We start from the raw sequence: 17,672 nt of genomic DNA, 5'->3' as shown, positions 1-17,672 counted from the left end.
CAAAGATGGTAATACGGTGTCAACAAATTTAGAAAGTGACCGAATTCAGTAGCTTATTCTCATTTATTGGTGTTAGCCTTGCTAGTAATGTTCCAGAGACCTTGACAGATCTTACATTTCCATAGCTTTGAGAGTGAAATACTGATTGGGAAAACATTTATTTTATTTTATTTTTTTATTAATAATTAACATTAAATGAATAATGGTAACTTGTCTACTAAGTTACAATGATAGGTAATCAATTATTAGGATAATTAAGTAGCACAATAATCTAAATCTAAAAAATTAAGTGCATAAATGTGAATTGACAAACAAAAATGTAACAAGAGTACAGTACATTGTAATAAGACAATAAAAGTAATTAACCAGTTACTCCAAGTGCTGCAATTAGAGCACTAAATTTAAATGTGCCAAGTTGTAACTGGTTAATAACCCTGGTAATTTATTAACACTAAAATGAAATACACCTAAGGATGAAGTAGACTATATTCAAAACAAGACCCCCCCTAATGTCGAAGATATTATAAATAAGCTTGCACAACAGCCTTCTAATAACAGAATACAAATTATTTAATAAAGAAACTACAATGATGCAAATGAACTGGCATTAGTAATAACATGTAAATGAAAGCAAAGGACACCAATGCTGCAAGTGTGAAAGTGTTCACATAAAGTAAGGTAATTAACATTAATTACAAACCCAGATAAATATAACTAGGGGCATGTGACCAAAGGGACAAGTTATGCAGAGAGCGGCCTAGCCCAGGCACCAAGAATGGCAGTATGGTGAAGTTGGGGAGAAAAGCCCTGTGTCACAACCAACATAGGACACCGGAGAGGAAGGGAAGTGACAGAGGGGACAGCAGAGTTGGCCTGATTTATCTGAGGGGGCACTATTTAGTGGCCTCGGCAAAAAAAGGAAGCTGGCAGCTTGTCAGAGGTGCCATTTGTCCAGGTGAATTTTTCGAGCTGATAATTACTATTTATAAGTGAATACTGTACTTGTATTTACTATTTCTATGTGAACACTTACATATTTAAAAAGAAATGGTAATTATATCATTTGTAACTTTATCTTTCTGTAATTGTTTCAAAATTGAATAAAAACTAGTGAAGGTTACTGATAATGTTATGGTCTTTCATTTTGGTCCACTTCCTTGTTTATGCAGCAGCTCTCATGGTGTTCAGGTAGTTAATGAGGAGCCTATATGGTGTTGGTATATTTTAACAGTACACAAAAAGCTAATTTCTGGCTTAATGGCACGTTATATTAAAAATGCTATGCAGTGTTAAGGCAAGCATTTTTAGTTTGAAACATTTTTGATAATATGGATAGTTTCCGAGGTGTGAAAAATTAGTTTTCAGCCGCCATTATCAGAAATGGCACCCACAGTACAGCATTATTTTTGGTGGGAATTTTAGTATGTTAGTTGAGTGACTACTATATACATATAGAGTATCAGATTACTTGCTTGCAAGACTCCTCTTAACCAAGTTTTCGTAAAATGACTGCATTATATGTTGTTGATGTACATGACAAAAAAGGGTTAACCTCAAAATGAAATCTTGCAGTACTCCACTAGTAAAAAAAAAATTCAGTTCAATTCATGTTCTCTTAGGATGACCCATTGTTTTCTTTCTTTTAGCCATTGTCACAGTTCAATCAATTCTATTATAATGCCATTTGTTCAGTATGCTTGCAATTATTGTGTCAGTATTTTCTGTAGTACCTTATCAATAGCTTTAGAGAAGTCCATATAAATAATAATAATAATTCATTCTGTCAGGGGAGAGGCATCCTGTGTATATACATATACATGTATATATACAGGATGTATATAACTCGTTTATATCGAGGTTTCCCAAGGTCAAACTACTGACCATCTCCAGGATTCAACCCCACAACAAGTTAGACTTAACTCCTGGATTACTGCTAGATGAACAGAGGCATTAGGTGAGAGGAAATGTGCCTAACCATTTGTTCTGCCCTGGACTTGAACCCGGAATTCCCGATTGTGACGTAGAGAACAAACCCAACTGTAACTAGAAGACCTTTGTGTAGCTGGTTAACATTTCCAAAAATGTGAGCAGGTTAGTTAAGCAGTATTTATTGTTTACAAAAACCATGTGTTTATTTTACAAATTGTGCACTGGAGATTTTTATTATCATCATCATCATCATCATATACAAGAGTTCATACATTCTTGTACAGCTACTAGCACGCATAGGGTTTCAGGCAAGTCCTTAAAACCTATGTTCCCCGGAATACGACCCGCCAAATCGTTTAACAACCAGGTACCCATTTTACTGCTGGGTGAACAGAGGCTACAGTTAAGGATTTGCGTCCAGTAAATCCTCTCCGGCCAGGATACGAACCCAGGACAAAAGGCTCGTGAGACGCCAGGCGAGTGGCTTACCTAGTGAATAACTTCCTTTCTTAGGATCCTCAACATAAGCTTGCATATATGTGACATAATTCTCACATATATATATATATGTGAGAAAAGTTTGGTTGGTCTGTAGTTTTTTGCTGACAATTTTCTGCCTGTTTTGAAGCTGGGCTGTGCAGGATTCTACTATTTTCAGATTACCGGCGCTAGCATTATCACCTAGGTCAGACCACTCGTAGAAGTTTTCCAATAAACAATTAGAGTTGCCAGTGCAGCGACACACACTGTGAGGTCAACTCGTTGAGGAGAGGGCCTCACAGACGACGGTCTCCCTCAGACCACCATCTGTCTCAAAGATAAGAGATCTAGTGGGTCATACTATTCTCCCTCGCAGTACTTTGGCAGGGAGAACAAAATGGGTCCTCGCAATAATTTGTATATTATATCACTAGCGCTAGCAGCATTTATGGGATACAATTAATAATTTGAACCCTGTGCATAAATATTCTTAATTTAGGCTTTTGTCGCGTTCTCCCCCCCCCCCTTTCCACAGTTGAACTACTGACTGACTCCTCAGGAGGGTCGTTAGTCAACCCCACAACTACCAATCTCTTGATTTGCCACAACGTACAAAATACAAAGTGCTACCCTAACTAGAAATGTAGGAACCGAAGCCACCGACCTAACCGGTGCGCAGAAAACTTTGATCTTTGTGAGTCACTACTTTTCCTAGTACTTTGTAATTTGTACGTTGGAGACCATAACGTACAATATGAGACGTAATAGTTGAAAGGACAGACTAAACTCCCAGGTACTTATTTACTGCTAGATGTTCAGAGATACTAGGTGAAAGTTAACGTGCCGAACCATTTCTGTCCCGCCTGATTACCGAACCCAGGAAGCCCCGATTGCGAATCGATAACGAAGTCAACTGTTCTGCAAGACCCTGATCGCAACGTTCAACGTGGTTGGGATAACTATCACAGAGGGCCAACCCATCCTCGACTCAAGTCCATTACATCCAGCGGTCGACCCCACAGACGCATTCATAAATTTTTACATGCTGTTCATTCAAAACGGGAATCTTCCCAAATATAAATTAATATTATAATATATTAGCATGCAGTGCATATATATAGGTATAGGTTAGGTTAGGTGTATATGTTCTGTTAGCGATTATTTGTATATGTAGTACGTTTGTGAAGCATTTACAGCGTTGTGGTTCGAATAAAATTCGTCAGTGAAGCACTTATTCCGGTAGTGTTGGAACGAAATCAGTTGTGAGTGCTGTGTAAACCGTTTTTCATTCATGCACAGGGGATTTGGCGGGTGCATGGAATCGTTTTTGGGTCTTTGTTTGGAGGACGTCTTCATAAACAAAGGCCAAAGTCCATTCCATGCACCCGCCAAACCCCCTGTTTATGAATGAAAAACGGCTTACACACGACTCATAACTGCTGACGTTCGAACACTTCCAGAACAAGTGCTTCACTGACGAATTTTGTTCGAATCACAACGCTGTAAATGCTTCACCCACGTACTACATATACAAATAATCGCTAACAGAACATAAACACCTAACCTAACCTATGCCTATATATGCACAGTATGCTAATATATTATAATATCAATTTATATTTGGGAAGATTCCCGTTTTGAATGAACAGCATGTAAAAATTTATGAATGCGTCTGTGGGGTCGACCGCTGGATGTAATGGACTTCAGTCGAGGACGGGTTGGGTTGAGGGATGGGGAGAGGACTCCTGGTTCAATCTTGACGACGAGTGGATGGCTTGACACCTTGGGACCGCCGGATCACGTTACATTCTGTGATTTTACCCATAAGGTTTTGATACTACCATCTGGCATTCCTATTCAACGATCTGGATTGTTAGGAGCCCTTGCGCATATATCGTCTGGGGTCACAGGTATGTTGATAGATTTTTAACGGTTTTAAGCTGGTTCTTCGGGCGCCGGGAGGTTCCGGGAGTTGCTGGGTCTTGGTGGGCTCCGGACGTGCCCTCAGACGGTGGGCGGATGGCTTTTGCTCTGCCGGAGGGCTTTGGAGAACTTTGTGCGTTTATGCCCATATGGGTACAAGTTTAAGGGGAGCAGTGTTTTGCCTTGATTACCCAGTGTTCCTTGTGTGGGGTGGGGCCGGTGCTTGCCTTCCTTAGGACTCCGTGTTTCTTCGCCGCAAGGCGCATTCGTTTCCCCCGACAGGTGACGTTCATTAAGCCTTGCAATTTTGCGATATACCAAAAGTCTAGTATTCATTTATCAATTGTGGCGTGTGACAGAAAGCGGTGGCGCAGTGGTAACTCTCCCCGCGCTTCGGGAACAGTTTGGCCTGGGTTCGTATCCTGGCCGAAAAGGATTGATTAGACGCCAATCCTTAGTTGGTCTCTCTTCACCCAGCAGTGAATGGGTACCTGGTTGTTAAACGATTTGGCGGATCGTAGTCCAGTTAAAATTAGGATTAAGGACCTTCCCCGAAACGCTATGCGTGCTAATGGCTTTACAAGAATGTAGGAGCTCTTGTATAAAAAAAAAATCCTCACTTGTGTGTCCAGTGTATTCGCCTAGTTGTACTTGCGGAGGTTGAGGTTTGGCTCTTTGGCCCCGCCTCTCAACTGTCAATCAACAAGGTGTACAGTGTGTAGTACAGTATGTCTTGGTTAACTCGCGGACTCATTTACTTCGTCATTGTCTGTTGCGAACCCTTTCCTGGATTAATATAGAACTGTTTCGAGACTGATGGTTCTAGCACCACGAGGTAGCTAACCACTACTCGAAATAGTTCAGTTGTCACTATATCTTCTATAGGAGAACGCTTCGCTGAAACATGATTTGTTTACAGTTTATTCAATAAATTTAGCTCTAATATGCCGAGTTTCTTTAAATTGGGGGGGGGGGAGGTCATACACTTAGTTGACATCATAGTTCAACTGTAAAATTTGTAAAATTTTGCTACAATGTGCCTTTTCATCTTACCTGATAGATTAAGGAATTGCTCGAAACGCTATGCGTGTTAGTAATAATCGGTAAAAATACCAATCTTATGTAACCTCGCCAACCCATTGTACCTTTTGTGAATTATATTATTATAACTGCAGTAGTCACCAGGACCCGAGGCGCTCTAACCATATGCTCATGTTTATTAATTCACTGTGTCGGAGGGGACAGGAAGCCAGAGTGTATTCTTACTCTGTTTTGGCTTTTATCGAAGCACCTACGGGTTGCAGACAGATCGTCTGGAACCTGTAGATCGTCTGGAAGAGTAATAATTATTAATTATATTTTTATTATGATGATAATAATAATAATTGTTGTAATTAATAATTATTACTCTTCGTTCTGCTTGGTCTTGAAGGAAGCCGGCCTCGGGGTGAAAGATGGCTGTGACGATGTGTCTGGAACACTGTACATGGTTACCCGTCTCGTTCACACCTTCACTCTCGTCCACTCCCACGCGTCACTCATGCAGTCAGTGCGGGAGGTGTGGAGCTCAGCGCACCCGCACACCACAGCGCTCACACGCATGGCCAGGTACGGTGGCAGCAGCATTGGTGCTGAACACAAGATGGCCGCTGAACAATGTAATGGCGTGGTGGCCAGTTTCCGTGATTCGTACACATTACAGCGAAGATTAGCAACGCCGCCAGTACACAGCTTGACTGACACTATGCAATTAATCGCTCCCTCCCAACACCGTTCTTTAAGTTTCCGTTGATACATGTTGATCGCGATGTCAATGTTTATTTATATATACACGAGTTCTTACATTTTTGTAAAGCCACTAGCACCCATAGCGTTTTGGGCAGGGCCTTAATTCTAATTTTCCCTGGAATACGACCCGCCAAATCGTTTAAGACCCGTCTCTCTAGTTAAAGTTGCTTAGGGACAAAACAATAGTCACCGTGGCGCAGTGGTAACACACCTGCCCGGCGCTTTGGCCTGGGTTCATATCTTAGCCGGAGAGGATTGACTGGGTGCCAATCTTTAACTGTAGCCTCTGTTCTTTAAAGTTTTCTCACTTCAACAATAATTAATACAGGAATGATTTTACAATTCGGTTTAAATAATATATAATAATAATCAAAATAATGTGTGTACAAAGAGCATAAGAGTAATGTACAATTATAGGGACAGGAAATTGAAATTGAAATGAGTTTGAGGTAAAATACACACAAAGGGATGAGGTAGCTCAAGCTATTCTCACCCCGTTCAGTACATCGTGTTAATACATATATATACACACATCACAAACAATAAACATATTACCAAACATTGAGATAAACATTTACATTTCCTCCTTTACACAAGTAAATAGGGACAGGAGTTACACATACTAGTGATCCACTATTACGCAAAGCGTTTCGGCCAAAAGATAATGATACAGAAAAAAACTATTAACTAAAGGTGTGAAGGGGTAAAACACTTGATACTAAAGGAGAAGTAAGCTAGAAAAATGAGACCGTTGATATATAAGTGGCAGATGTCAACGTGCCTTTACTGGGCTCCTTTGTGAAGTGAGGAAGACATGACTCACACGGGTGGAGGACCAGTAAGAATTATGTTTAGTGCTGACTCGCCTATGATCTGGTCACAAGACAAAGTGGCCTAGGCTATGAATTGGCCAATAGAAACAAAGTATTCCTGACGGCTTCCATTTGATTTGCGGTCGTTGGTTATTAATTGGCTCGTCCTCCTAAAGTTCAAGAAAACGGCCAATTTAAAGTGTCCTCTCCTAACCTACCAGAGGACCCAAAACATAAAACGGGACAGGAAGTCACTTTCGCCTGCCGCTTCCATGTTCTAGTACGACAATTTTTGGTCTTGTGTAACGCATACGGTCGAAATGTGACGTTCTTTGTAAAAGGACAGGTTGTTGACTTAGGTGCGACGACGATCGTGGGATCGGAAAAGGACAGGTTGTATCAGTAGGTGACCGCACTGGGGTCGCTTGGTGCCAACCAAAACTACCCAGCAGGTTTTCTTCCTATTGGGGATGTTGTATATGTTGTTATGGCGCTATTTTAAATTTAAATTTTGCCCCGAGGGGCGAGTTTATTGGGCAGCGCCACTCATCTTGAGTGAACATACCGCCATAGCAGAATGTACAACACTCCCCAATAGGAAGAAAACCCGCTGGGTTGTTCATCCTGTCACTTGTACCCAGACACAGCTGGGACTTGCTTAACTGTCTCAAGTGAACAGCTCCTCAAACAAGAAGATTAACATCTATCAACCCTTAAAAGCTTACGCTATCTTGCGGGTGCAAAATGGGGAAATCTTTTAAGAACAGTATCAATATTTGACAAAGTGTTTTCCTAACTCAAACAATGTGGGGTTTATTATTCAACAGTTATTCCTAATGTCTCTCAGGTGTTCACATTCACGTAGATAGTGGTCAAGGCGGTGTCCATCACTCTCACCACAGATTCTGCAACTTCGCTGATCAACTGTTTCCATTCCAAATCTCCATGGATATTTGTGAAATAACGGTTGAGATAGTCTTGTCCCACTCTATGCCACGAGTCAAATTTCCAGATTGCTCCATACAAGATGGCTGGCTTGCAACTTTCATGATTCAATGACTCGGGTGTTCCTCGCCCCCTAATTAATCGACCATAATCTCACAATGGTCATTGTTCGATAATTATCTCAGCTCAGTCAGTCACTACACACCCAACAGCACATTCTTTATCCAGTAACTGATTCATCTACGTCCTGAGCCATTCTCTCGAAGCACTCTTGGGACCGAATTTGTCATTTCTCAACCTTTAATGGCTTTCTTTACATTTAATAAACAGTTTAAGAGTATAGAAATTTAATAATCAAATATTGTTATAAACAGCCTCCTAGTGCTTCGGTTCTCATAAACGGATTAATAAATGTAAACAAAGCCGCCAACTGCTTGATAAATCCGGCCCCACAATGACCCGAGTCGCCTGTGAAAACCCGCACCCTCACGGAGGCTCACATTGTGCATCTCCAGTCTAGGTTTTATACTGGTCTAGGTATTTGCTGAATAAGAGTTTGTGGTAAATGCAGTACATCAGATAGTTCCTCTGCGATTTTGAATAGAATTCCATCCACATCTGCAGCTTTTGATTCCTTTAATCTGTCGATGCGCTTCCTGCTGATGATTTCACACGTAATGGGGATATATTCCTAATTTTGGAGCTTCCCAGACCTGGGAAAATTACCCAAAATTGAATAAGTGTTTCCTTTGGATACCTTCATACCTTAGAATATATTATACCGTAAAGGAGTGGTATTAGTACCATGAAGACAATGTGGGTTTTGTGCATATACCAGCAACTCTGCTGTGTGTTCACCTAGTTGTGCTTGCGGGAGGTGATCTCTGCCCCTTTACTGCCTTACACCAGTTGTCACATCACGTGAAAATGACCTGTAAACAACTGTACACGTTCAACACTATTCGTGCAATGTTTAAGCAAAGGTTGAACGTGGGATTCCTGTACTGTTATTGACATTGTTGGTGCTCCCTCAATGTTGCGTCTGCAACATTAGCTGAGGCGAGGCAACACAAGCCCAACACTTCGTCAATACACTGCATGATTCACCACTCTGAATCATGCGGTGTATTGACGAAGTGTTGGGCTTGTATTACCTTGCCTCTGCTAATGTTGCAGACGCAACAAGAACTCTGACCCTCAGAGCTCTTGTTCCTGGACTTGAAGTCATAAATTGATTGATGAAGATTAAGCCACCCAAGAGGTGGCATGGGCATGAATAGCCCGTAAGTGGTGGCCCTTTTGAGCCATTACCAGTATCAATAGATGATGCTGGAGAAATGTGTAGGTGCGACTGCACCCTGCGTGACGGGAGATACGTCTCCCATCGAACTCTTCATTGATTGATTGATTGATGAAGATTAAGCCACCCAAAAGGTGACACGGGCATGAATAGCCCGTAAGTGGTGGCCCTTTTGAGCCATTACCAGTATCAATAGATGATACTGGAGATCTGTGGAGGTGCGACTGCACCCTGTGTGACGGGAGATACGTCTCCCCCGTGAATGTGTTAAGATGAACATGAAGCCACCCAAAAGGTGGCATGAGTAGCTCGTAAGTGGTGGCCCTTTTGAGCCATCACCAGTATCAATAGATGATACTAGAGATCTGTGGTGGTGCGACAACACCCTGCGTGACGGGAGATGTCTCCCGGACCAAATGGTGACCAAATGGTCGTCGAAGTCTTAGTCTCGTGTAATATATATCAGAGCATCTAACCTGGGTAACGCAAATATCAAACATAACCATGATCAGAATTGGCTTCATCAAGGCTGTGTCGTGGTGGATTGAGTAGAGTCTAACAGTGTAGAATCCTCTGGGGCGGTAGTAGGCCCCATATCCGTCATATGGGTCTCGTATCCATCATGTGGGCGGTAGTGGGCCCCCATATCCATCATGTAGGTCCCATACATCAGGTCTACATCAGCAGGTAATGCATTCCCAGACACTGATAAGAGTCTAAGCCGAGCAGTAGTAACATCTAGGGGCAACCCATCTTCACATTAGGCTGGTTAAAGCAGCGGCCGTCCTCCCCAGACGCATTCATCAATTTAATATACTGTGTATTAAAAATTGGTTTCTCATATATAAATTAATATTATTATACATTAAAATTCTATGTATAGTTATGTTTAGGTTAGGCTAGGTTACGTGTTTAGGTTCTGTTGGCGATTCTTTGTATTTGAAGTACGTGGATGAAGCATTCATACAGCGTCCTTATAAACAAAGGCCAAAGTCTATGCCATGCACCCGCCAAACCCCCTGTTTATGAATGAAAAGCGGTTTACACACGACTCACAACTGCTGACGTTCGAACATATCCGGAACAAGTGCTTCACTGACGACTTGTGTTCGAACCACAACGCTGTAAATGCTTCACCCACGTGCTACAAATACAAATCTCCAACAGAATCTAAACATCTAACCTAACCTATGCCTATATATGCATAATATGCCTTTATATTATAATATTAATTTTGAGAAAATTCCTGTTTTCAATGGGCAGAATGTTAAAATTTATGAATGCGTCTGTGGGGTCGACCGTTGGATGGATTGGACTTCAGTCGAGGACGGAGTGAACATTTTAGAAAGTCTTGTTTTTTTTTTAAATGAAACCAGAGTTGAATAGCTCGGAGTCGTCGACTCGGCTGTTTATCCATTAATTGCCATCTCTTAGGTATGTGTTGAGTTTTTATTATCCTGGTTGTGTATATAAATTTCTAAGGTTCGAATCCTTCACGAGGATGCTTCCTGTCCCCGACAAAACAAATTATAATTATTATAACTTGGTGGTTACCAAGGGTCACTTGGTATGACCCTTGAAACCCTTGGTTTCAAGGGTCATACCTAGTCTGTTGTCTTGGGCTTAGAATCTTTTTCCAAACTTTTTTCCAAACTTTTTTTCATAGCTTCTTTTGAGTAATCTTATTTCCTGGGCAACTGCAATTAATGTTTTTTGCATGTCTTATAATCTGTGATTGCTGGTGGACTGATATTTCTTCCAAACTTTGAGCTTAATTGTTAAAGCTATTTTCACTGCCTTTATCATCCATCAAGTTCTTTTTCGTTTCCCTTTCACTCTTGGGACACATTTTTCGTACAAGTTCAGTGATGGTCTTTGAGACATTATCCAATGTTGCTTTAGTGTCTTGATTTCTTTTCAACTCCCTGCAGAAGGTATTTTGTACGTTATTCTGATCTTGACTCCCACTCACCACCAACACACAATCTTGGCAGACCTTTATATGCGATGACAAACCCTTACTTTAAGTGAACAAATTATTAAACCCCTTACTTTACCGTGCCGTAACCGTGCGGTGATTCTGGGGGGTCAGGGTTCCCGCGGCCCGGTCCCCGACCACTTCTTCTGATTTATGATCTGGTCAACCAGGCTGTTGGCAACCTAACGTATGAATCACAGCCTGATTGATCAGGTATCCTTTGGAGGTGCTTATCGAGTTCTCTCATGAACACTGTGAGGGGTCGGCCAGTTATGCCCCTTATGTGTAGTGGAAGCGTGTTGAACAGTCTCGGGCCTCTGATGTTGATAGTTCTCTCTTGAACACTGTGAGGGGTCGGCCAGTTATGCCCCTTATGTGTAGTGGAAGCGTGTTGAACAGTCTCGGGCCTCTGATGTTGTTAGCTCTCTGAGTACCTGTTGCACCTCTGCTCTTCAACGGGGGTATTCTGCACATCCTGCCATGCCTTCTGGTCTCATGTGATGTTATTTCTGTGTGAAGGTTTCGGACCAGCCCCTCTATTTTCCAGGTGTAAATTATTATGTATCTCTCCCGTCTGCGCTCCAAAGAATACAGATTTAGGCTTTCGAGTCGGTCCCAATATTTTAGATGGTTTATCGAGTGGATTTTTTTTTTTTTAGATATATACAAGAGTTGTTACATTCTTGTACAGCCACTAGTACGCGTAGCGTTTCGGGCTGGTCCCTGGAATACGATCCCCGCCGCGAAGAATCGTTGTTACAACCAAGTACACATTTTACTGTTGAGTTAAACAGAGGCTACAGTTAAGGATTTGCGCCCAGTAAATCCTCCCCGGCCAGGTTACGAACCATGACATAGCGCTCGCGGAACGCCAGGCGAGTGTCTTACCACTACACCACGGAGACTGTAAACATTGTAGATTCTAACATTGTAGAATCCCCTCCATTTATGTATTTATTTATTTACTTATTTATATATATACAAGAAGGTACAATGAGTGGTGAGAGTACATACATTGTTGATAAAGTGGTGCATTCTTGCAAAGCCACAAACACGCATGCATTTCGGGCTTGACCATGGCTTTGTTTACATTTATTAGACACTTTACGAGCATCGAAACTAACCACTCAAATGTTGTTATAAAGAGCTTTCTAGTACTTCGGTGCTCGTAGACTGTTTAATAAATCTAAACAATGCCGCCAAAGATTGACAATAGATAATAATAATGTTTATTCATGTATTAGTACATACATACAAAATGAGTTAGTGTTAGATTTCTAGATAGAGCTGATATATACTATGCCTAAAACCACTAATGCGCACAGCGTTTCGGGCAAAGTGTAGAGGTTCGTAAGTGCCTGCGTAGCTGCTTGACGAATCCGGCCGTAAAGGAGGAACATTTAGCGCTCAGTAATAAACAAATGTAATGACAGGTAGACATGGTAAACGAGACTGAGTTCACGTAATTACTACATTAGCATAAAGTGTTGATACAAATCAGTTCTACTGATGAAGCTGCATTTCTAGATTAGACAAACTAGGTGAGTTAGTGACCCAAGATACTTTGTGAACTAGTAGCACAAGGTGAGGTACTATAAAGATGAAAATTAGGTATTTCATTGTTCTACTTTTGAATAAGGTGTAGGATGGACAATTTTTTACTTCTTAATGGAGCGAGTTCCATATATTGGGTCCCTTATTTGCATGGAGTGTTTCACAGATTTAATGACTGGTAATATCAGATTTATTTCTGGTGTGATCTATGGGATCTATTACATCCCTCCTATGAAGAGTTTCAAAACAAGATTACAATTTAATAATAGGATTTTGTAAATGTAAGCAGCGCAAGAGAATGTGTGGAGGTTAATTATCAGTTAATTATCAGTAGGCACTAAGCCATTACGACTAGATAGAATTTGGAAAGGGTATGAAGATTAGGATTTAGGGCAAGGTGGAGGAGAGGAAGGTGGCCAACCACCTGGACGGTCGGGGATGGAACACAGACCTGCAGGAAGCGAGACTGTCGCTCTACGGTGCATGTTTAGGGATAAACACGGAGGAGCTGTGCGTTGTTTGAACTTGTTGTTTTAGATACAGCTTCTGGAACCTCTTGGGCCCATAAGTTCCAAGTACCACGGGCTATAGTGAGCCCGTAGTGGACTTATCTGGCACAGGAGCGGGGCTGTAACTGTGTGTCTGAAGACAATGTTGTGATAGCTGATTTTCGCTTGGTGGTGATGGGCTTGATGTAGCTTACAGCGGCTGACCCCCCACGCACAGATTACATTGGGATAGATTATTGGGTCCCGGTAGTCAACCAGTTCTCGACTCGACTCCATTACATCCAGCGGTCGACCCCACAGACGCATTCATAAATTTTACATGCTGTTCATTTAAAACGGAAATGTTCTCAAATATAAATTATTATAATAGTATATTGTGCACATATAGGCATAGGTTAGGTGTTTAGGTTCTGTTGGCGATTATTTGTATTTGTAGTACGTGGGTGAAGCATTTACAGCGTTGTGGTTCGAACAAAATTCACCAGTGAAGCATTTGTTCCGGAAGTGTTCGAACGTCATCAGTTGTGAGTGGTGTGTAAACTGTTTTTCAATCATAAACCAGCCCGTCCTCCAAACAAAGATCCAAAAGTGATTCCATGCACCCACCAAACCCCCCTCTTTATGAATGAAAAGCGGTTTACACACAGATTCAGATTCAGATGTTTATTCAGGTAAGGTATATACATACAAGTGATGTTACATTAATGGATTGATATATAGATAGAGCTAGTACATACAATGCCTAAAGCCACTATTACGCAATGCGTTTCGGGCAAGAAAAACATTAATATCTAGAACTTAATACTAATTGAGCATAAAGAATAAAAGATGTTGAGAACAAATACAAATAAAGATAAAAAAAAGGGGGAACATGACTGAAAAAGCAGCACAAATACAATAGGTTGACAAACAGTGTTGATTACAAAAAAGAAAAAAAAAGAAAATAACAGACATGGGTTGACAATAGAGGAGTGAGGTAGATTACAGGGAATTTATTAGGTAGTGTTTAGTTTTTATCTTAAACTGGTTGAGAGAGGTACAGTCTTTAACATGGTTGGGAAGGTCATTCCACATTCTGGGCCCCTTGATTTGCAGAGCATTTCTAGTTTGATTAAGACGTACTCTAGGAATATCAAAACTGTATTTATTTCTGGTGTGGTGCTCATGGGTTCTGTTACAACCTTCTATGAAGCTTTTAAGATCAGGATTGGCATTATAGTTTAGCGTTTTATATATGTATAATACACATGAGAGAGTGTGCAGTGACTTAATATCTAACATATTAAGAGATTTGAGTAGGGGTACCGAGTGATGTCTGGGGCCAGAGTTGGATATTGTTCTAATAGCGGCTTTGTGTTGGGTAATTAGAGGACGTAAGTGATTTTGGGTAGTAGAACCCCAAGCACAAATACCATAGTTGAGATAAGGATAGATAAGGGAGTAATAGAGAGTCACCAGAGCAGGGCGTGGTACATAATATCTGATCTTAGAAAGAATGCCCACAGTTTTTGAAACTTTTTTTGATATATTTAGAATGTGTCCCTGGAAATTCAGCTTGTTGTCAATGAGAATGCCAAGGAATTTGCCATCTAATTTGTTACAAATTTGGGTATTGTTTATTTTGAGATTTATAAGACTAGAGGATTTATTGCCAAACAGAATATAGAAGGTTTTGTCAATGTTAAGGGTGAGTTTGTTGGCAGTTAGCCAAAGATGGACTTTATTTAGCTCAGTATTTACTGTGGCATTTAGAGCAAGAGGGTCAGGACTGGAGTAAATGAAGGTTGTGTCGTCAGCAAATAGAATTGGTTTGAGGTGTTGGGAGGCATTTGGAAGGTCATTAATGTAGATGAGAAAGAGGAGAGGGCCAAGTATGCTGCCCTGAGGAACACCAATGTTGATGGGTAGGGTGGGAGAAATTGTATTATTCACAGAAACATATTGGAGCCTGTCAGTAAGGTAGGACTCGAGGTATTGTAGGGAGTGCCCTCTGACTCCATAATGATGTAATTTAAGAAGAAGGTTATGGTGGTTGACAGTATCAAAAGCTTTACGCAGGTCCACAAATAACCCAACAGGGAGCTCCTTTTTATCAAGGGCTGTATGAATCGAGTTAAGCATACTAATAAGTGCATCGTTAGTGCTTTTTTTGGGTCTGAAGCCATATTGGCAAGGGCTAAGTATATTGAGTTTGGCTAGATATGAGTAAAGCTGCTTGTATATAAGTTTTTCAAAAATTTTTGACAACACGACTCACAACTGCTGACGTTCGAACATATTTGGAACAAGTGCTTCACTGACGAATTTTGTTCGAACCACAACGCTATAAATGCTTCACCCACGTACTACAAATACAAATAATCGCCAACACAACCTAAACACCTAACCTAACCTATGCCTATATATACACAATATGCTAATATATTATAATATTAATTTATACTTGAGAACATTCCCGTTTTGAATGAACAGCATGTTAAAATTTATGAATGCGTCTGTGGGGTCGACCGCTGGATGTAATGGACTTGAGTAGAGGACGGGTTGCATAAACAGGGGGTTTGGCGGGTGCGTGGAATCACTTTTGGGTCTTTATTTGGAGGACGGGTTCGTTCTCGACGCACAATCGATAATTCAGAGTTCGAATCCCGGGCGGGATAAAAATAGTTGGGCACAACCTAATGCCTCTGTTCACCTAGCTGTAAGTAGGTACTCATGAGTTAGTCAGCTTGTTGTGGGGTTGATAAAGATTAAGCCACCCAAGAGGTGGCACGGGCATGAATAGCCCGTAAGTTGTGGGGTTGCATCCTGGGCGGGGGGGGGGGGGGGGGGGGAGAGAAGACTTCGATAAAAGCTAAACGTGTATTAATACACTATGGCTTCCTGTGCCCCTCATGGGAGCCGGTCGGCCGAGCGGACAGCACGCTGGACTTGTGATCTTGCGGTCCTGGGTTCGATCCCAGGCGCCGGCGAGAAACAATGGGCAGAGTTTCTTTCACCCTATGCCTCTGTTACCTAGCAGTAAAAATAGGTACCTGAGTGTTAGTCGGCTGTCACGGGCTGCTTCCTGGGGGGTGGAGGCCTGGTCGAGGACCGGGCCGCGGGGACACTAAAAGCCTCGAAATCATCTCAAGATAACCTCAAGAAGCCCCAACACGGTGAATTATTAGTGATATAGTGTGAAAAAGAGTAGGGGACATATGATTTTTGAGTGTATCAACAGTTTTAGACTTTTTGGGCAATGTGCTGAATGTGACTACTGAAGTTAAGTCTCATTTTTACTATCAATGTTTTACATTGAGAAAATCCACCTGGGCGTATAGGTGGGCGGGAACCTACGCCCACAGCATTGCCAAGCCACATACTCTTGTATGTAGCATGTAATATGTACGCATATTGCCACATATGCATACAAGCCAAGTATGCGGCTTGGCAATGCCGTGGTCGTGGTTTCTCACCTATCTTTAACCCCTAGTGGATGATGACTGATTGATGAAGATTAAGCCACCCAAAAGGTGGCACGGGCATGAATAGCCCGTAAGTGGTGGCCCTTTTGAGCCATTACCAGTATCAAGAGCTGATACTGGAGATCTATGGAGGTGCGACTGCACCCTGCGTGACGGGAGATGTCTCCCGTGCTCCTAGTGAATTTTCTCACTAGGAGAATGTGATTGGTGTGTGTGGTAATGTTTACATTGTGTGTGTGAAGGTGAACATGGCTCACAGTTCTCTGTGAGGTTGTTGGTTGTCATCTCCATTGCTTGACCTTTGTTAAGCTGGCGGGAACTTTAAAAATATTCGAATTAAGTTAAAATTACTTATAAATGTTAAACAAATCTCCAAGTTATTGGCTACAGCGCCGTGAAAGTTTCATCCCAATATTTTCAGAAATGGATTTTAGACGATTAAAAAAACAAAAAATCTGATAAGGAGAACAGCTCCTATTAACAGGAACTGATGGATAATACAATGATAATGAGATGGGAGCACTTGTCTGCTGCACAAAGAATAGTAGTAAGAAGTGTCCACAAAGTAGATATACAGCTGGTGCCTTTATAGCATTACTGAGTAATACATAACACAAATAATAATAAGTATGTTATTATGCTCTATTTTGTTATATATATATCATGTAAATACATTGCCCAATGTTAATATGTCACTTTCACCAATGTTCAAAAAATTATTTTTTTAGGAGAAATATTTTTATTTGTTTTTGCTCTTTTGTTTATTGTCTGGTTTTGTTGTAACCTCTACATCCTGTAGAGTGCATACTCGTTCTTAACTGTGTGAAGATAGAATGAATTTGGTCAACAAATAAATCAGTCACAACTGGCAGAACTTGGGACTTTGAATTTGTTTTTGGCTGATTTTTTTCTCGGATTTCAAACTCTATTTTCTTTGTTTCCTCTACAAGGACGAGTGGCCGTAAGCTGAAGTAAGTAATTTTTGAAGAA

The 17,672-nt window shown here is 41.2% G+C and overlaps 1 protein-coding gene across 1 annotated transcript in view; it reads left to right on the top strand.

Annotated features, from left to right (window-relative positions):
* The first annotated feature begins 4,111 nt into the window (after window positions 1-4,111).
* Liprin-alpha (PTPRF interacting protein alpha) overlaps window positions 4,112-17,672 on the top strand; it is a 339,563-nt gene continuing 326,002 nt past the window's right edge. Inside the window, exon 1 of the mRNA XM_045757948.2 lies at window positions 4,112-4,319. The gene's annotated coding sequence lies outside the window, so the exon portion shown is untranslated. The remainder of the gene's footprint in view (window positions 4,320-17,672) is intronic.

Source organism: Procambarus clarkii, chromosome 58 (assembly GCF_040958095.1).
Source record: "Procambarus clarkii isolate CNS0578487 chromosome 58, FALCON_Pclarkii_2.0, whole genome shotgun sequence".
Lineage (NCBI taxonomy): Eukaryota > Metazoa > Arthropoda > Malacostraca > Decapoda > Cambaridae > Procambarus > Procambarus clarkii.
Note: the sequence above shows the minus strand (reverse complement) of the source record. Positions and strands in the feature narration are given on the sequence as shown.